Source organism: Panulirus ornatus, chromosome 10 (genome assembly GCF_036320965.1).
Source record: "Panulirus ornatus isolate Po-2019 chromosome 10, ASM3632096v1, whole genome shotgun sequence".
NCBI lineage: Eukaryota > Metazoa > Arthropoda > Malacostraca > Decapoda > Palinuridae > Panulirus > Panulirus ornatus.
In genome coordinates this window covers 18,377,502-18,398,923 of record NC_092233.1, presented here as the reverse complement: position 1 = coordinate 18,398,923, position 21,422 = coordinate 18,377,502, and the positions used below count along the sequence as shown (strand labels likewise).

Genomic DNA, 21,422 nt, shown 5'->3' with positions numbered 1-21,422 from the left:
AGACTAGCACACTTTCATAGAAATAGGTATTTGGCTAATCATGATATATATATATATATATATATATATATATATATATATATATATATATATATATATATATAGATAGATAGATAGATAGATAGATAGATAGATAGATAGATAGATATGTGAGTATACATTTCTTGTCTTATTGTCCACAACCACAAAATACGAGGCTGCACTGTCCACTGGTTACATTTGGAGAGTTCGATCCTTATTGATTCATTCCACATCAGAGGTTTTCAAAGTTGATTTAGATCAGAAAAAAAATGATCTAAATACTACTTTCTAGTTCATTAAGTATCATGGGAACGAGTTTTTTCATCACTCAAACGTTAAATATTTGTTTAAGAACTTTTATGACGTACTAGCAAGGAATATATATGTTTTTAATTGGACCAGTCATTAGCAGCCAGAGATGCATTGGAACTCAATCACATTATTGAGGGAGAGTAAGCAAGGGGGAGAGGGGGAGAGATTAACTGAGGGATGGAGTGGGGAGAGGGGGAGATTAGCTGAAGGATGGAGAGGGGAGAGGATGGATCGGATGGAAGGGGAGAGAGAAGGAAAGGGTGCTTCTTGGAAGCTGAAAGTTTTGAAGGAAGGTTATTAGTTAGAGAAAAAAGAAAAACAAAAGATCACATGGGAACCTCGGTGAAGGGGAAGATGGAGAGGTGGAAACAGGTATATGAGGAGGTGAAGAGATGGTGTTTGGATGATAGGTTGGCAGATATAGGATGTGTTTGATCGGGTGGTTTGGTGAAGAGAAAAGTGGTCGTGAAAGCCTTGTGTAAGACGAAAATGGCGAGGATGTTACAGTTGAATTTTGATGATAGAAGGGATGCTTGTTTTGATTGGTCAGTTGGAATCATAGGAAGGTGCCTAAGGATTAGGGATATACACGTATATTATTACCATTGTATAAAGGAAAGAGAGACAAAGGTTGAGCGTACCTTGTAAGTTATATGGAAGAGGGATGATTGAGAGGGTCGCGACATGCACAGAGCATCAGACTGAGGAGGAACGATGCTGTTTCGGGAGTGGTAAAGGATGTATGGATCCGGTGTTTGCTTTGAAGACTGTATGTGAAAAATACCTAGAAAAACAGAAAGATTTGCCTATGGCATTGTTGGATCTAGAGAAAGCATTAATAGGGTTGACAGAGATGCCTTAGCTGCTACGAGTATATGCTGTGAGAGGAAAGGTATAAAAAGCAGTGAAGATTTTTTTTATGAGAGTAAGATGTGATTGCGAAGAGATAGAGAGGAGGGTGAGTGGTTCCAGGTGAAGGTAGGTATGCTGCAGTGGTGTGTGATGTCGCCATGGCTGTTTGATTTGGTTATGGATGATGAAGGGGTAAACGTAAGGGTCTTGGAGACAAGGGTGAGTATGCAGTCTGCAGGGGGTTGCGAGGCCTGGGAAGTACACCAGTTGTTGTCGGCTGATGATACAGCACTGTTGGCCGATTCAACTGGGAAACTGCAGGAGTTGGTGACTGAGTTTTGAAAGTATGTGAAAAGAGAAAAGTGGAAGTCCATGTGAATAAAAGGAAGGTTATTGAGTTTAGCAGAGCAGGATGACAGGATTTCTGGGGTATGAGTTTGAATGAAGAAAATTTGGTAGAAGTGGAGTGTTTAAGACACCTGGAAGAGGACATGGTGGCAAATGGAACCATGAAAATGAAGTTGAGTCACAAGATGGGCCTGGGGACGGGTGTAAAGTAGTTTGATTTAAAAAGTAATAAAAGGATTAAAGAGAGATATGGTAACAAAAAGTGTGGTTGAGAGAGCTGAAGAGGATGTCCTGAAATGGTTTATATACATGGAGAGAATAAGTAGAGAGAAGTTGACGAAGAGGATTCATGTGTCACAAGTGGAGGGGATAAGAAGAAGGGGGAGACAAAACTGGAGATAGAAGAATGAAGTAAAAAAGATTTTGAGTGCTCAGGGCTTTAACATGCAGGAGGGTGACCGGCATGCGTGGGATAGAGTAAATTAGAACGATGTTGTATACAGGGGTTGGCGTGCTGTCAGCGAACTAAACCAGGGAATGTGGAGCAGCCGGGGTAAACCAAGGAAAGGTCTGTAGTGCCTGGATGTGGCTAGGGAGTTGTGGTGTCGGTGTATTACACATGACAGCTAGAGAATGGATGTGAGCGGATAAGGCCTTTCTTCGTCTGTTCCTGGCGCTACCTCGCCAACGCGAGAAACGGTGATCAACTGTGTTTGTGAGTATATATATATATATATATATATATATATATATATATATATATATATATATATATATATATGTATGTATAAATCAGTCGTACAAATCGTTGAAACTTTTGTGGGTATAGATTATGTGATTCGTCTTGCGGTGAGGCTGGGATCGATGCTTGGTTACTCTGGAAGATTAATCTGGTTATCAAAATTTTAACAGTCGGTCTAGACGCAGCTGAACCGCGACATCGTTTTTTTTTTTTTTTTTTCACCTGACGGTAAATTCTTCCTGGACCCGTAACTTTTTTTGGGTCGGGGGAGGGAGGGGGGGGGGGGGGGAGAATGGGAGCTCTATCGATCTTTTTCGTTATAATTTAAACGATGTTCTCTAAAGTCACGTGGATCATTGGAAGGATGGTGGGTATCACACAGAGCGAAGGCTTCGGTCTGACTGATAGATATTTCAGTCTTGTTTTGTCACTGGAAGTCACTTCTTAAGAATAGATGACGAGAATTGTACATTCTAAAAATCCAGTGATATTCTGCCAAAACTTTATTTTCTGAAACATAGTGTACATAATATTTGTTAAGTTAGAGTTGTTTGTGCAAGTAAGATCGTCAACTTCTTTTATGTACAACTGGTGATTAGTGTGTGTGGTAGACTTGAGCTGTGTGAGTGAAATGTGGAGTTGCTGACCCTCCAAAAAATTGGAGTCGCTGTCCCTCTAAAAAAAATTGGAGTTGCTGTCCCTCCAGACTTTTGTTTCCAATATTATAACAAGGATGGGTAATCAGACACGCCTTGTCAAGTGTTACTGTGTACCTGAATTGTGCAAGTGAGCCTTGGTGGATAATAAGCTCCCGTACGCCTTGTGTCGTGTCTGTAAAATTAACACGTGTGTCTCCGTAGACTTAATGCTCTTACAATGTGTACTGTAATGTCTGTAATGTCTTTATATTTGTTGGGAGCGTGAGTTAATGGGTTATTGTGTGATATATGGGTAATGGGTGGGTTTTTAATTGTTTGCTTTATGGGTGTACGGTCTACTGTTCAGATTTCTCTCTTTCTGTCGCGTTTATATTATCATTTTCATACATATATATATATATATATATATATACATATATATATATATATATATATATATATATATATATATATATATATATATATATATATTTTTTTTTTTTTTGCTTTGTCGCTGTCTCCTGCGTTTGCGAGGTAGCGCAAGGAAACAGACGAAAGAAATGGCCCAACCCACCCCCATACACATGTATATACATACGTCCACACACGCAAATATACATACCTACACAGCTTTCCATGGTTTACCCCAGACGCTTCACATGCCCTGATTCAATCCACTGACAGCACGTCAACCCCGGTATACCACATCGCTCCAATTCACTCTATTCCTTGCCCTCCTTTCACCCTCCTGCATGTTCAGGCCCCGATCACACAAAATCTTCTTCACTCCATCTTTCCACTTCCAATTTGGTCTCCCTCTTCTCCTCGTTCCCTCCACCTCCGACACATATATCCTCTTGGTCAATCTTTCCTCACTCATTCTCTCCATGTGCCCAAACCATTTCAAAACACCCTCTTCTGCTCTCTCAACCACGCTCTTTTTATTTCCACACATCTCTCTTACCCTCACGTTACTTACTCGATCAAACCACCTCACACCACACATTGTCCTCAAACATCTCATTTCCAGCACATCCATCCTTCTGCGCACCACTCTATCCATAGCTCACGCCTCGCAACCATACAACATTGTTGGAACCACTATTCCTTCAAACATACCCATTTTTGCTTTCCGAGATAATGTTCTCGACTTCCACACATTCTTCAAGGCTCCCAGGATTTTCGCCCCCTCCCCCACCCTATGATCCATATATGTGCCATTGTACAAAGGCAAAGGGGATAAGAGTGAGTGCTCAAATTACAGAGGTATAAGTTTGTTGAGTATTCCTGGTAAATTATATGGGAGGGTATTGATTGAGAGGGTGAAGGCATGTACAGAGCATCAGATTAGGGAAGAGCAGTGTGGTTTCAGAAGTGGTAGAGGATGTGTGGATCAGGTGTTTGCTTTGAAGAATGTATGTGAGAAATACTTAGAAAAGCAAAGGGATTTGTATGTAGCATTTATGGATCTGGAGAAGGCATATGATAGAGTTGATAGAGATGCTCTGTGGAAGGTATTAAGAATATATGGTGTGGGAGGCAAGTTGTTAGAAGCAGTAAAAAGTTTTTATCGAGGATGTAAGGCATGTGTACGTGTAGGAAGAGAGGAAAGTGATTGGTTCTCAGTGAATGTAGGTTTGCTGTAGGGGTGTGTGATGTCTCCATGGTTGTTTAATTTGTTTATGGATGGGGTTGTTAGGGAGGTGAATGCAAGAGTTTTGGAAAGAGGGGCAAGTATGAAGTCTGTTGGGGATGAGAGAGCTTGGGAAGTGAGTCAGTTGTTGTTCGCTGATGATACAGCGCTGGTGGCTGATTCATGTGAGAAACTGCAGAAGCTGGTGACTGAGTTTGGTAAAGTGTGTGAAAGAAGAAAGTTAAGAGTAAATGTGAATAAGAGCAAGGTAGTTAGGTACAGTAGGGTTGAGGGTCAAGTCAATTGGGAGGTGAGTTTGAATGGAGAAAAACTGGAGGAAGTAAAGTGTTTTAGATATCTGGGAGTGGATCTGGCAGCGGATGGAACCATGGAAGCGGAAGTGGATCATAGGGTGGGGGAGGGGGCGAAAATCCTGGGAGCCTTGAAGAATGTGTGGAAGTCGAGAACATTATCTCGGAAAGCAAAAATGGGTATGTTTGAAGGAATAGTGGTTCCAACAATGTTGTATGGTTGCGAGGCGTGGGCTATGGATAGAGTTGTGCGCAGGAGGATGGATGTGCTGGAAATGAGATGTTTGAGGACAATGTGTGGTGTGAGGTGGTTTGATCGAGTAAGTAACGTAAGGGTAAGAGAGATGTGTGGAAATAAAAAGAGCGTGGTTGAGAGAGCAGAAGAGGGTGTTTTGAAGTGGTTTGGGCACATGGAGAGAATGAGTGAGGAAAGATTGACCAAGAGGATATATGTGTCGGAGGTGGAGGGAACGAGGAGAAGAGGGAGACCAAATTGGAGGTGGAAAGATGGAGTGAAAAGGATTTTGTGTGATCGGGGCCTGAACATGCAGGAGGGTGAAAGGAGGGCAAGGAATAGAGTGAATTGGAGCGATGTGGTATACAGGGGTTGACGTGCTGTCAGTGGATTGAATCAAGGCATGTGAAGCGTCTGGGGTAAACCATGGAAAGCTGTGTAGGTATGTATATTTGCGTGTGTGGACGTATGTATATACATGTGTATGGGGGGGGGGGGTTGGGCCATTTCTTTCGTCTGTTTCCTTGCGCTACCTCGCAAACGCGGGAGACAGCGACAAAGTATAAAAAAAAAAAAAAATATATATATATGTGTGTGTGTGTGTGTGTGTGTGTGTGTGTGTGTGTGTTTAATGAATATCATTGCATACTCAACACGTACTGGCTTTCTGTTTTTTGCGTCGGTTTTTATCACCAAAGGTTTTACTTCTCAGACAAAGTGTGAATTTAAAGTCCTGTATCAATTTTTATCCTATTCTTGAATGACGTGAGAAGTTTCGGGTAAACGAACACTGCTCATCTTCAGTCACATTTATTAGAAATGATACAGCACAAGATAGATGACAAAACAAAAATGAATTCATCTTTAAATCTTACAAATGAGATCGGAGACATAGATGATATGTTCATTAGTGGACCGTAACTTTTTTTTTTCTATGATTTGATAGAATGAGTTTAACAGTGCGGGATAACGTTTTGGCTCTCACTCTTGCCTTTCACATTGTTCTGTAGTTCCCTCTTCATTAGCTGTTGTTGTCATGTTATATTCTAGAATTTCATTTTACAGAGAGAGTTATACTCTCATCTTCCCCCTCAGCAAATAACTGCAAGACCTGTGGATGTTATTTCCACTTTAAACATTGTTTTATAGTGTTATACTGTGGTGTATACTTCACTTATGGTGTTATACTGTGGTGTATACTTCACTTATGGCTGTTATACTGTGGTGTATACTTCACTTATGCTGTTATACTGTGGTGTATACTTCACTTATGCTGTTTTACTGTGGTGTATACTTCACTTATGCTGTTATACTGTGGTGTATACTTCACTTATGCTGTTATACTGTGGTGTATACTTCACTTATGCTGTTTTACTGTGGTGTATACTTCACTTATGCTGTTATACTGTGGTGTATACTTCACTTATGCTGTTATACTGTGGTGTATACTTCACTTATGCTGTTATACTGTGGTGTATACTTCACTTATGGCGTTATACTGTGGTGTATACTTCACTTATGGTCTTATACTGTGGTGTATACTTCACTTATGCTGTTATACTGTGGTGTATACTTCACTTATGCTGTTATACTGTGGTGTATACTTCACTTATGCTGTTATACTGTGGTGTATACTTCACTTATGCTGTTTTACTGTGGTGTATACTTCACTTATGCTGTTATACTGTGGTGTATACTTCACTTATGCTGTTTTACTGTGGTGTATACTTCACTTATGGTCTTATACTGAGGTGTATACTTCACTTATGGTCTTATACTGTGGTGTATACTTCACTTATGGTCTTATACTGTGGTGTATACTTCACTTATGGTCTTATACTGTGGTGTATACTTCACTTACTGCGGGTTACTTACTTCACTTATGGTCTTATACTGTGGTGTATACTTCACTTATGGTCTTATACTGTGGTGTATACTTCACTTATGCTGTTATACTGTGGTGTATACTTCACTTATGCTGTTATACTGTGGTGTATACTTCACTTATGCTGTTATACTGTGGTGTATACTTCACTTATGCAGTTATACTGTGGTGTATACTTCACTTATGCTGTTTTACTGTGGTGTATACTTCACTTATGGTCTTATACTGTGGTGTATACTTCACTTATGGTCTTATACTGTGGTGTATACTTCGCAAATGTATTTCTCTTTATCATGATTCATTCTCAGTTATCTTTCGCATCAGTGAGTTGTTTCTATTATTACGTTTTCATCCGATTATTTATCAAGGCTTCAAATGCCAATTGAGTTTTGTAATATTATATCCTCATCTGCATTTCATTAGTCCATTTCTATATGCACCTGGATGAATAAGATTTACTTCTTCATGTATGCTGAGGATGAGAACACGAGGATGCACCAAGGAGGCATCATTCTATTTATGTCATTTCATTAAGAGTGAGATATATATATATTTATTCTGTGAGACTTTAACGTTTTCTCAAGAAAGTTAATTGTGTCGACATGTTGTGTTGAGTACGTTAATTAGAGTATCTTTCCCCGGTAAGTGACCTTTGTTTGCCTGTCTGTCTGTACAACTGTTTGCCCGTCTGTCCGTCTCTTTGTCTGCCTGTCTGTGCTGTTCGTGTGTTTACCGTTTCTACGTTACGAGGAGAGGATTTTTACATTCGTGTTGACACGTCTCTTCATCTTGTATATATGTGCCATGTCTTTATGCCTACGCGCGCACACACACACACACACACACACACACACACACACACACACACACACACACACACACACATTCACACACACACATTCACACACACACACATTCACACACACACACATTCACACACACACACACACACAAACACACACACACACACAAACACACACACACACACACACACACACACACACACTGCTGTTCGTTGCTGATCCGTCTGTGGTCATAGAGCAATAGATTCAGAAGCATGTCTTCCGATGGAATGCATGAGACGCGCGCGGGATATCATGGTTTAGATACTCATTATTCACCGTAAGTTATTTTCGAAGGCATGAAAATTGAATTTAGGTTTTTGGAATTTTTCTTTTTCATAATTTTGTAGGAAAAGAAAAAAGAAACTGATGGATGTTTGGTCTGGCAATGGGTATCTTATTTTGAATGACATGCTCATCTTTCGCCTCTTACATATATATATATATATATATATATATATATATATATATATATATATATATATATATATATATATATATATTTATATATATATACTATGAAACACGTTAAGTCCCAGGTGCATTATCGCCTTCCATTTCTCCTCGCTGGTTATTAGCAAGTACTAGATCACGCACATCATTGCGACCTACTGCAACACACACACACACACACACACACACACACACACACACACACAGACACACACACCGATGGAATGTAACGTTACGTCACGTCGGGCGAGAGTTTCCATTCTCTCTTGTCGATCATCACGTTGTTAAACCATGACACTACATCAAGCTGCTTGCAGATCATGTGTACGATAACGTTGCCCAATGTATACAACTCCGTTGCCAAACATTCGTGTTGACCGTCTGTGTATGACTGATAAGATTACGTTCAGTAATATGGAAAGCATTATGTGATATGATCGATGCTACATTTATCCCATCACAACAGTGATTATTATCCCTAACGTGCATAGTTAAGACGTGGGATTCCTGCCCTGGCACCAAGTTGTGTTTGTCATGTTTACGTCTGGCAGCAAGGTCCTTTGCAGTCCGTCCTGTGTGAAATATATATATATGACACTTTTTGCAAGGAACTTTCTAAGAAAAGCCTCTCTTGATTTGTCTGGTACTATCGCGATGAACATGTTCTTAACAGTACATGGATTTCTGAAGACTGCCTTTACATTCCAGGCTTTGAGTAGACGGTTGAACTAAAGTTCAACTATCATTAAAATGCAAAACTGAAATATTTATTGCGTCATGAGGAATCTTTGGTTTAATTCTGGGATGATATCCTCTCCAGATGGCCTTGGATAACTTTAACTTTAATCCGGTATTTCCAAAAACCTCAAATTGCTCATCTATGAATTCAGAAAATATCTGAGAATATCTGTAAAACTTGGTTAAGTTATTGACTAACCTCTGAATCTGCAAGAGAATCATTTATAAGGTTAATCTCAAGTTCCTCCATGATATAATGAAGCTTGTTTTTAGTTGTAAGTAATAATAATTGTAGATAGTTTGATTTAAGATTTTAACAATTTAGATTTATATTTATATTCTTGACTTGCTTTGTGATATTGTTGCCGTGTGTGTGTGTGTGTGTATTGTTCTGGCCGCTGCTCCCCCTGAGCTCTCACTGTGTTCCATTCATTAAGGCTAGGGAAGTCCACAGGGAGCTTCGCCGGAGGAAAAACCACTTAAGAGACAGCGTACGGTCAGCCGTAGGTGGTCGGCTGGGTAGAAGTAGGCGTGGAAGCGTCTAAAGTAGAGTTAGAGACGGAGTGTTTACAGGACTCCGCCAGCTGGTCGTCACACCCGTTAGCGAAGTCGTAACATCGCGAGCGAGGGGTTCACACCTTCGACGAGGCTGTGTTCATCGTCAGCTTGACGGAAAGGAGGAGTAACAGCTTCGTCGAGGGTCTACTCACTCTTAAGGGATCCCAACTTACTTTACTCCCGCTTGGACGTCAGCCTCGAAGGTGAGGGAGTCCCATGAGCGGGGTTGTGAAGTTGCACAACTAAACACGGAAGGAGGGTCGAGTGCTCTGATTCAGACGTAATATATCGCCTACTAATTCCACGTGTGGCAGGGTTATAAATATACCTTTACTCTGTTACTAAGGTTATGGACGGTGTTTAAAGAGAAGCAAGTGGCGCGAATCTCAAGGTTCGATCCTACAGTCTTGTAAATCGCAGGAGCTAACAGTTTAATAAGCTCTTTTGATGTTTCATCTTTGTCCAGAATTAATACTGGGTTCTCTGCGTGTGTAGTGTTGCTTAGGAAGGCGTATAGGGAGCTGTGTTGTTTTGATATGACTTTAGGAATCGAATTAGTTTTGGAACAGCATTCACTTCGTCATGGACACGCTATTGGCGCCTCAGTCGTCGCTGGGATATTGACGTGTTGGTGTCACAAGAAAGACTTGTCACTAGACGGACGACAGTTGTCATTTGTGTTAATCTGTCTAAGTTCAACTTGGTATGTGTAGGGGTTATGATGATAGTTATGGAGAAGTCATCACTTTGTATAAATGATCAGAAAAAAATGAGGAAATAGTCACTTGGAACTAATTCCTCGAGTCTTACATGAATTGGAACACACACACACACACACACACACACACACACACACACACACACACACACACACACACGAGGCATTAAACTAGAAGACTGAACATTAAAACTGCAACACGACAGACATGAAATAATCAACACAACTGTAAACACACAAATCCTACTGGACACTAAACATTATCACGCTGAATATTATAATAATGAGTCCTTACACCCATGCTACATATAATTCTAACCTTTTGTGATTCACTTAATGCAATTTGTCAGCCTAATTACCTCACCTGGGAATCAACATGGTCATTAAAAAGACAGAATGAAGCGATTAAGTGAGACTTGTTATTATTTACCGTTCAAATCTTGCTAGTTTAGGTAGTCTTGCCAAAGGTAATCTTAACCTTGTCGATTCTAGATCTTCTTTATAAATCTAGGTGTCTTGTTGTCTGGAAGTCTATGATTCTAGGTTTCTATTAGCCCAGGTTTCTCTTCGAGGTTGGGTTTCCACCAAGCTGCTGCGTCTTCACGCGTCATTTCCAATCTGGGTCTGCATGACACTGGATCTCCACAAATCCTGGATCTCTTCGGATCTAAGACGGTCAAGTCTTTGACTCTGGATGTCTATGAATCTGGGTCTTAAGGAGTTTAGGTCTCCAGGAGGCTGGGTCTCAACGAAACTCGTTCTCAACGATTCTGGTTCTCAGCTTCGAAGCTGGTTATTAACAGGTTCTAAATCTCAGCGATCCAGGGTCTCTGCTTCGAAGCTGGCTTTCTACACGTCTGGGTTTCCACGACTTTGGGTTTTTAGGAGTCCTGGTCTCTACGAAGCTAAGTCTTTTACCTGTCGAGGTCTCTACGTAAATAGGTTTTCAAGAACCAAAGCCACAGTACTAGATTAATAGAAAAATGAACATCTTAAACCAATTAAGATTAATTATGTCCTGACCACGTCTCTATGACCCTAATTAACATTTCCAGCCTCTGCCTCACCTAATGAGGGATCGATGCGCCAAGTTCACCAAATGTTTAAACACATTTCTGGCACAAAAAAAAAAAAAGAGAATCTATATATGATCTGGGTAGGAGGTTTAATAGCGCTGGGAACACTGATAAGGTGTAAAGTATATGTGTCAGAAAATAGCATTTTCGTCTTTGAAAACTCCACTGTCTCGTAGCTTATATATCTCTTAACACTTTCTTCCTCCTTCTCAGCCAACTGATGTTTAACGTCAGGAAACTAGCCATCAATTGGCAGGGCTGATATGACAAAGCCGATGACTGAATATCCAATATCTGTTTAGGGAAGGAACAGCAGGCAACGAGGACGCCTCCAATATTGGTGGAGTGTACTGAACGCGTCCTTCAGTGCCTAGCGACGTGCTGTCGCGCCTTTCGCACTAATAGCTTACACATTATGATTTCCTGTCATAAACTGGCTGTTGTTCATGTTGCTGGAGATGTCCCCTCGGCCGGTAGATACTGATATATATATATATATATATATATATATATATATATATATATATATATATATATATATATATATATATATATTTATATATGTATATCTTTCATACTATTCGCCATTTCCCGCGTTAGCAAGGTAGCGTTAAGAACAGAGGACTAGGCCTTTGAGGGAATATCCTCACCTGGCCCCCTTCTCTGTTCCTTCTTTTGGAAAATTTAAAAAAAAAAAAAAAAACGAGAGGGGAGGATTTCCAGCCACCCGCTCCCTATATATATATATATATTCTTCTTTCATACTATTCGCCATCTCCCGCATTTGCGAGGTATATATAATGTATGTAGTCATATATCAATCCTTCTCAAAAGCGCAGGTTGGATTAGGTTAGGTTAGGAGTAAGCCAGTTGGCTGCTTAGTCCGCAGCTCGATCCCTGATCCGCTGATTCATGTGGGCAGCCAAGCTGACCACCACACCATGGAGGCTCATTTGTCTTCAGCGATTGCGGGAGCCTTCAAGATGGCTGGAAGAAGACGAAGACTCGTACCGTGAACATTGCTTACCTTATTTAAGGTAGCATTTTGAGCGAGTTTTCGCCTCTCCGTGGCAGGATAACCCAATATTCTTAAAGTTTACGATGATAAGTGTGATAAAAACCATCGTTTTTTTTTTTCTTTTTCATAAATCATTCGTAGTGATCCAAGTGAGGTTATCGCCGTTTACAGAAGCTAGTCATAATGACGGAGGTATAACGCAGGCGTCATCACACCGATGTCTCATGATTGGTCCAAAGTGAAATGACTTCGTCTCTCCTGAAGCCGGTGTTTCCAGTGATAAGCTGGAGGTTCCTCAATCTGAAATTCAGCCTTCATTGAAGACGCTGGTTTTCAGCTGTGATGTTCAAGTTCGAATCCATTTTTTTTTTTCATTTTTTTTTGGAGCTGTTCAAGATCTCTGTTATCTGAAGTGTATTTAATAGTTCTTCAGCATTTCTTATATCAGTGTTGTGAATTTGTTTGTCGTCAGACTTGTAAAATTAAAGTTAGCGTTGGAATTCTTGAACGTGCATTTACTGTTATTATAAATAAGAGTACGAACTGACGTACACATCTTGTAAGGGTAATGATTATCTATCTCTTTTTCTTCTCTGGGTTAGGAAGAGGCAATTACAGTCCTAATTGAATGTAACTAATTATCAGACAGAATATCGCTGCTGCCATAAGATCAGAAGAAGAATCCAAACTGAATCTCGTAGTTGCCAAACTTAGACTAATCATGGTGGTCTTGATTGCCCTGGGCAGGCAGGCAAGGATGGGGGGGAAAAGGGGCTTTAGATCGCCCATCTTTCCACACACACACACACACACACACACACACACACACACACACACACAAGTCCCTCGTAGACGTGGAGTAGACCCAGATGTACAACAGGAAGTGAGGTTCCGATAGTACAACAGACTGGGTAGAATTGTGTCTTGATATTCTATGAAGATATGAAGGGCACGATATATATATATATATATATATATATATATATATATATATATATATATATATATATATATATATATATATATGTATGTATATAATCACCTTCGTCAGTGGACTGAACCAGGGCACATGAAGAAGTGTGTGAGCTTGGCTGTGAGGAGGAGAGCTCAGGTTGTTGTGGTATATTATACATGATAACTACAGAGTAGATGTGAACATATGAGGATGTTCTTCGTGTTTTCCTGGCGCTACCTCATTATGTGGGAAATAACGAAAAGGTGTGGGGGTGGGGGAAGAAGAGATATATGTATTCGTGTTATTACCTTATTTTTTGTACTGTACGGGGAGGGAGTTTGACACTCATAGGGCTCCATCCCTCGGACTTCCTCTTCGATCCCACAATTCGTAAATCTATGTATGCTCTCTGCATTAAGCATGTTCTCAGTCCTTTTATTCCACGCATCTACCTCGCTTATACAACAAAGGAACTGCTTTACATCTTGTTTAACAAGATTCTTACTTAATTTCATGGTATATTTTCTGGTTTTTCTGTCATTAAATTGCTCGAAGAACTTTTCGCGGTCTGTGTCTTCAGTCTCTCTTTAAAAACTTAGAGGTTGTGATTAAGTCACCCCTCACTCATTTCTCTTTCATGAACTCAGCTCTCGTAATTCTAATGCCATCTCTGTTGCTCTCCTCTGGACTTTCTCCATTAGATCGTTGTCCCTTGTCGAAGAACTTTCACTTCAAAAGAGTTTATCATTTCCCTGCTACTGGAAGTAGCGGAGCTTTGGAGCTGTGTGTGTGTGTGTGTGTGTGTGTGTGTGTGTGTGTGTGTGTTATTTTGGAGGTTGTATCACTGGAACAACCTTTTCGTCAAAGAACCACTCACTCCAAAGGACTTTGTTTCCCCCTCTAGTGGGAGTAGTACGATCTTGGAGCTGCAGGAACTCCTGGAAAAAGTTCTTGGACCCTGGTCTGTAGCCACGGCGAGGAAGGTGTTAGACGCACAGTAACTGACTACCATACACGATTGCTAGTAATTCATCCATTTCCTGAACAGGAAAGGAATTCTCGTCTCCTAGAGTAAAATATTTTGGGAAAGTATTTCTCTGTTCAGTTGGAAGGTTCTTCCGGCAATATGGGAGGCATGGAGAGGGAAAATGGCGGGATAAGTGGTTATACAACTGAATAATGCCGTTCGCCGTTCAGGGTCTGGTAACCAGGGTGGGAGGGGGCACTGTGGTAAGAGAGGGTGTGATGGCCAGTGAGGAAGCAATTGGTGGTGGTGGTGAGGGAGGGTGGGATGACCAAGGAGGAAGGGCGCGGCAGTGCTAGGAAAGGGTGTGTTGGCGAGGGTGGGAGGGCGTAGTGATGATAAGTAATGGTGAAGTAGCCCTTCTGACAGGAGCGTGCAGACGATTGCCCAACATATGCCCCTTTCTATGGGGCTCCTAAAGCTTCAAGACTGAGCTACAATCAAGTAGCATGGAAATGATGGACTCTTTTGAAGCGAGAATTTCCACTGACAGTGATAATGCCTCACCGAAGGTGACCTTTCATTTGCAGTGTAACCATATGCAGGTGGAGTCTGGTAACACATATATTTATTATCATTATCATTATTATTATTATTATTATTATTATTATTATTATTATTATCCTATGTTTATCAGTATCATAATTAGTTATACAACCCCATGACCACTTCCCCAGTCGTTCTTGCAGCATCAGGTCTGCGCTACAGTCATTAGCCGGGGTAGGTTTGATCCTTGGGAGAGATTAGTTGTCCGAGGAGATTGTGCTCCGATGATATAACCTCATCGAGGGTGGCTTCTCACTCGCAGCGTAACCACAAGCAGGCGGAGTCCGGTAACGCTCTATCTATATATTATCATTGTTATTATCAAACATTCCCAGGACCCTTACCTAGGGGTTCCTGCAGCTCCATGGCTGCGCTACACCCAGTAGCAGGGACAAGATGGACTCCTTTGAAGCGAGAAGTTTCCTGACGAGTCTTTACTGTCTTTTGTCAGCTAACAATTATAATCAGCCCGACTAAAGGTGACTTTCAAGTGTGTGTGTGTGTGTGTGTGTGTGTGTGTGTGTGTGTGTGTGTGTTTTCAATCTTGTTTGTCGTTTCCTACGTTTGTAAGGTAGCGCCGGAAACAGACGAAGGAACGTTACTGATACGGTTGCATCCATTCTCTACCTGTCATGTGTAATGCACCGCAACCAGAAGCAGAACCTCCTATCTTCAGCCAGGTACCACAGACCTTTTCCTGGTTATACCCGCTCCGTTTCATATGTCCTGGTTCGGCTCCTTTGCCGTGCGTCGCCCCCTGTGTACCACATGGTTCCAATTCATTCTATCCCTTGCACATCTCACAACCTCTTGCTTGTTTAGGCCTCAGATACTCAAATTCTTTCACTCTATCCTTCTATATCCATCTTGGCATCTCCCTCCTCCTTGCTCCTTCCACTTCTGATACGTATACCCTCTACATCATCCCTTCCTCTCTCATCCCTTCCATATGTCCAAACCATTTCAGCACGCCCTCTTCAGCTCTCTCAAGCATACTGCACTTAACCACCACCACACCTCTCTCTCTCTCACTGTCATTCCTCATTCGTCCAGCCCTTCTCACACCTCCCATATTGTCCCGAGGCATTTCATGTCCAACATCCATCTTTATTTCCGAGAAAAGTAGCGGTGTTAAATCCCGTTTTCTATAAGTACGTACTTATAACCGAGGCTTGTGGTGAATTCGGAAATGTTTTATACCACTTGTTTTCTACTGTGCTGCCTCCCACAGTACCCCCTCCTTCTTACCATTATGATATTGGCCTTCTTCATAATCATAATTAATATACCATCAAGGCTAACACAGCTTTCTAAACACCACGATGGTATATATATATATATATATATATATATATATATATATATATATATATATATATATATATATATATATATATATATATATATATATATATATATATATATATATATACACACCTTCTCCGCCTCTAAGTGATCGTTACTTCATGTTCTAATGGCCATCAAATATATTAGAAATGCTCTATGATTACTCTGGAATTTGGTGTGTCGTTGTGGGCTGAAAGATGATTACTGTTAGTATTAGCGTTGGTAGGTTGATGGTGTATTGGGTACTTAACACTCTGGTCAGACATCCATATTATCGTTTCTACAATCGGCAGTTTGCTATTCTCCCCTGCCCTGGTAAACTGCACAGCTTTGTTTTTAATGTTTAATTTATATATATATATATATATATATATATATATATATATATATATATATATATATATATATATGTATATATATATATATATATTCCCACGTATTCCCTGCGTGTCGTAGAAGGCGACTAAAAGGGGAGGGAGCCGGGGGCTGGAAATCCTCCCCTCTCATTATTTTCTTTTTAATTTTCCAAAAGAAGGAACAGAGAAGGGGGCCAGGTGAGGATATTCCCTCAAAGGCCCAGTTCTCTGTTCTTAACGCTACCTCGCTAATGCGGGAAATGGCGAATAGTTTGAAAGAAAGAAAGAAATATATATATGTAGAATAGTTCCCTCCATTGTTGGGGCTAAATGTCTTTTTGTCATTATTGGGGTTGAATTCAATAGATTGTTAATTATTGTCATTAATACATAAAGACAATCGATTTTTATTGCTATTGTTGTTATCATTATAATAATAATAATAATAATAATAATAATAATGATAATAATAGTAATAATAATGATAGTAATAATAATAATGATAATGATAATAACAATTATTATTATCATTATTATTATTATTATTATTATTATTATTATTATTATTATTATTATTATCATTATTATCATTATTGATATTATTATTATTATATGTAAAGACAAGAGAGAGAGAGAGAGAGAGAGAGAGAGAGAGAGAGGGGTGTTACCGGGCTCCGCCTGCTAGAGGTTTCACCGCGCGAGAAAAGTGCCTTTGGCGAGGCTGTATTCTCATCATCAGTTGACGAAACAAGACAACATTGCCGTCAGTGAATTTCTCACTTGGAAGGAGTTCATCCTCCCACTGCTGCTGAGCGTATGTATGTATGTATGTATGTATGTATGTATGTATGTATAAATGTGTGTGTGTGTGTGTGTGTGTGTGTGTGTGTGTGTGTGTGTGTACTTTGGAAGTCTTAACAAATGACATTTCCGCGAATTTCTTAAAGACAGGATGACTGTATTGCACTGCAAGAAGGTCGTAGAAGTAGTAATGGATTAATTTCTGGAAGTATGACACCTGGGGAAACAAGGATGAAAAGATAAACGTAGATATTCGTCTTTCATTCAGAAATGTGCATGTTGTTAATTATTTTTGTATGAAACTTCTTCACGCAACAGAAAGTTACGATTTGACAAGCCTTTTTGCCTTAGTTTCAAAATGAATGAAAATGATTATATATATATATATATATATATATATATATATATATATATATATATATATATATATATATATATATATATGGGGATAGGGGGGAAAGAATGCCCCCTACGTGTACCCTGTGTATAGCAGAAGGCAAATACGAGGGGCTTGAGCAGGAGGGTTGAAATTGCCCCTCCTCCTGTATTACTCTCCAAAAGAAGGGACAGAGGAAGAAGCCAAGTGAGGATTTCTTTTCCTTTAAGGCACAGGCATCTATTCTTAAGAATAACATGGGGAAATAGCAAACACATATGAAAGAATATATATATATATATATATATATATATATATATATATATATATATATATATATATATATATATATATATATATATATATCAAGCTTAATGTAAGATTTATATCCGACCCTGTTAGATGAGAGTGTGGAAACGCAATGACATAAAATGAATTTGACGCGAGATGATTCTTTCACATGAAAATAACTTCGCGGAAAATAGTGAAACAAAACGAAAAGGAAAAAAAGGAAATGCGCGTAATAGTGATTCGCTTTAGGTCTGCAAGTTCATTGTACTTTCATCATAACTCAACATACCAACTGTGGCAGGTCTGTCAACAACATCAGTACAGAAGAGGCGAAGTTGTGGTGTATAGTATATTGAAGGTCTCTTTACTAACCCGATATATATATAAGCTTCCTTGTGGTTAGCATGTAAGACGAACAGCTCCTTATGGCCATCTATTTCCCATTATGAAAACAGCTGATCTCCTTAGCCTTATTATCCCTTGGCCAAAGGCTTCTCCCCTGCTTTTTAGAAGTCAGATATAACATCTGTCCCTCGTAACTACATTTGCTCCTGAGATATGTATCTCTCTCTCTTGCCCACTGGATCGTAGATGCGAGTTGTGACATCACTTGCCATGACGCATCTCCCCCATCACAACACCCTACCAGTCGCCACCAATACTTACCTAGCTCGAAGAAAGTCTTCTTGGGCGTGGAGACAGAGGTCTCTTGGTTTGGCTGGCTGGCGCTCGAGCCGAAGACGTGTTCGCCAAGTATCGCGATGCCGCCCAGAAGTAGACACGGGTCGTTGACGTACCCCCGGGTACTGATGAGGGATCTTCGCGGGGAATACTTACTTACTGTGGAGGGTATGACTGTTTCCCGTCCATTTTCAAGTTAGTCATGATGAACGATCATCAAACTGTTAATGAGTGTTTCCGACTCGTTTACTTTGCATAATCGCTTACTTGCGCTTAAGCCCTACGCGTTTGCAGGCAGACTAATTATCTGATAACGTGATGTGATATCAGTTAGCTAATGAGCATTAGGTCAGCGGGCAATTTTTTTTTTTTTAAGCACATTTAAAACATTAGCTTAACACACATACACATACACACACACACACAACACAGTACATGTGTCTATCTGTCTCACGTAGGCTGACGCAGCCACGGGCGGAGGAGGAGGAGGAGGGAGGAAAGGGGTGGGTGTGTTGGAAGAGGAGGAGGAGGAGGAGGAGCAGGAGGCAAGCCGGAGAGCGAGGTGACAAGAGCCCCGACCCGCACCTCCGTCCACCACCAGAGTCAGACACACACTGAGCCTCCACACCACACCACCTCCACCCACCACACCTCCCGCTTCCCCCCTCCCGCGAAACCCTCCTCCTCCTTCATTAAGTCTACTCTTCAAGAATCTCTGGTAACTGTTGTAGTAAGGTAAGAAGTGCCGTTTGAGATGCTATTATCTTTCATAATGTATTCTTCTTCGTAATTTGTCACTTGAATTCGTTTCATTTAAGAATTTCTTAAAAACAGAGTTGACAGATTTCTTACCCATCTTGATATCTATTCATAATTATTCATTTGTAATTACAATCGGATCAGTTTCTATAAAAGAGTCCCAGTTTTACGCGGCCCCTCTTTCTGAAGGCTTCTACAGTAGAAGGCTACGCTACTAACAGTAGCAGGGAAATACAAACTCCTTTTGAGTGAGAAGTTCCTTGAGGAGGCTATACCCCACAGTAATGCCACTTATCACTTGCGATGTAACCTCGAGCAGGCGTAGTCCGGTAACATCTATACATATCCCAATTACAGGTCACAAGTTTCAAGAATTCCTCGGACAGGGAATGGGGTCCAGTAAAGTGGGTTTCCGTTCCCTCAGGTGATTGCTATACAGAGATCCTGAAATATGAAGCTGGGTGCTCTGACGCTCACTCGTTCTTCGCTCCTTCGATGAGCCGGGTGTCATGTTCATTAAGAAATTGAATACCATTCTCTCCTGGAGATCCAACGACGTCTGAATTAACGGAGAACAAAGAAGGGTTGTTTTCCCAGAGCCATATAATTGAACCCTTTTTTTTTTTTTCCTGTTCTCAGCTGTCTTGAACATCTCTCTTGATTTCCTAACCACTCAGGCAAACATGGATCGGCCAAGGTGGAAACAGATGCGTGGTCGTACACTAACTGCCTGCCATTCCCATGCCTGCCCTGGAGTTCTTCTTCACCAGCAACACCTGAGGGAGGTACTGCCCTCCTGACGTAGGAGTGTTGAGGTGACGCCCGGGAACCAACCCTCTTATTCTCTCTGACTCAGGATTGCTGGTGATACTTCATGTCTCATGAACACTGACCGACGACAGGGCGAAGCCTCATAATTTTTTTTTTTTTTCGTTACCTGCAAAGCACACCTACACTCATTATTTCCGTTTCAATCTCTCTCTCTCTCTCTCTCTCTCTCTCTCTCTCTCTCTCTCTCTCTCTCTCTCTCAGACGATCATTGTTTCCAGTTTCCTTTTATCCCCTGTGTTCTCATTCAAGGTTTGATCTCTGTGAGGACTTGTGTCCTCGCCTGGAGTCTTTATGGTAAAGAGAACCAACTAAGTGACTCGAGACGTCTTGAAACCAGGTCATTAACATCACCGTGCCTGGTGCGCACCACCGCCATCCCGAAGAACTCTTACGATGCAGAGCACGGTGGCTGTACCGGTCGGCTAACACCGTGTGGAAGATATACAGGCGCCCACGGTGTAGATAGTGGAGGCGAGGCCAGAGGGCTCTACCAATACGAAGCGAGACTTGCGCCAGAACGCGTCCCAAGAGATGAGTCTGGGACAACAGGTGGGAAGCTCTCAGTGTAGGGGTTACGCCTCACGACTTGTAGATGGGTCTCCGTAATGCGGTGTGTAGAGTGGTCCAGCGTGGTTGTGGCCGCTATGTACCAATTGCTTTGAGGGTCCGCGGGAGGAGTGCCTCTGTCTAGACGAGCTCTCACAGCCTACTGATGTCCCAGATGTTGGCAGTGTAAACGAGATGAAGATCCTGTTTGCTTGTGGAGCCCTGTAGAACTTGTGGCTGCAGATCAGACACCACCTCACTATGGTGAGGGGCTGATGACAGGACCATTTGACCCGGCGATCTCAGAAGGTAGTGTGGATCCAGATGCATTCTAGTCTGACAGAGGAAGTGTTGATCATTTCCAGCGAGATTCTTCTCGAGGTGGAGAATATTGGAGGTGTTGAAAGGCATTTGTGTCGTTGATTTTCTCTTTCGTTATATTCTTTAGTCCCTATACGTCTCCTTGACAGGGAGTGTACAGTACGTGTCATCGTGCTGTCGACCTGAGATCAGTTATCTAATTCAGGAT

General features: G+C 41.0%; 1 protein-coding gene across 1 annotated transcript in view; it reads right to left on the bottom strand.

Annotated features, from left to right (window-relative positions):
• The window catches only part of LOC139750816 (uncharacterized), a 391,495-nt gene extending 372,557 nt beyond the window's left edge, over positions 1 to 18,938 (bottom strand). Inside the window, exon 1 of the mRNA XM_071665583.1 lies at positions 18,743 to 18,938. The gene's annotated coding sequence lies outside the window, so the exon portion shown is untranslated. The remainder of the gene's footprint in view (positions 1 to 18,742) is intronic.
• Between the last annotated feature and the right edge of the window lie 2,484 nt (positions 18,939 to 21,422).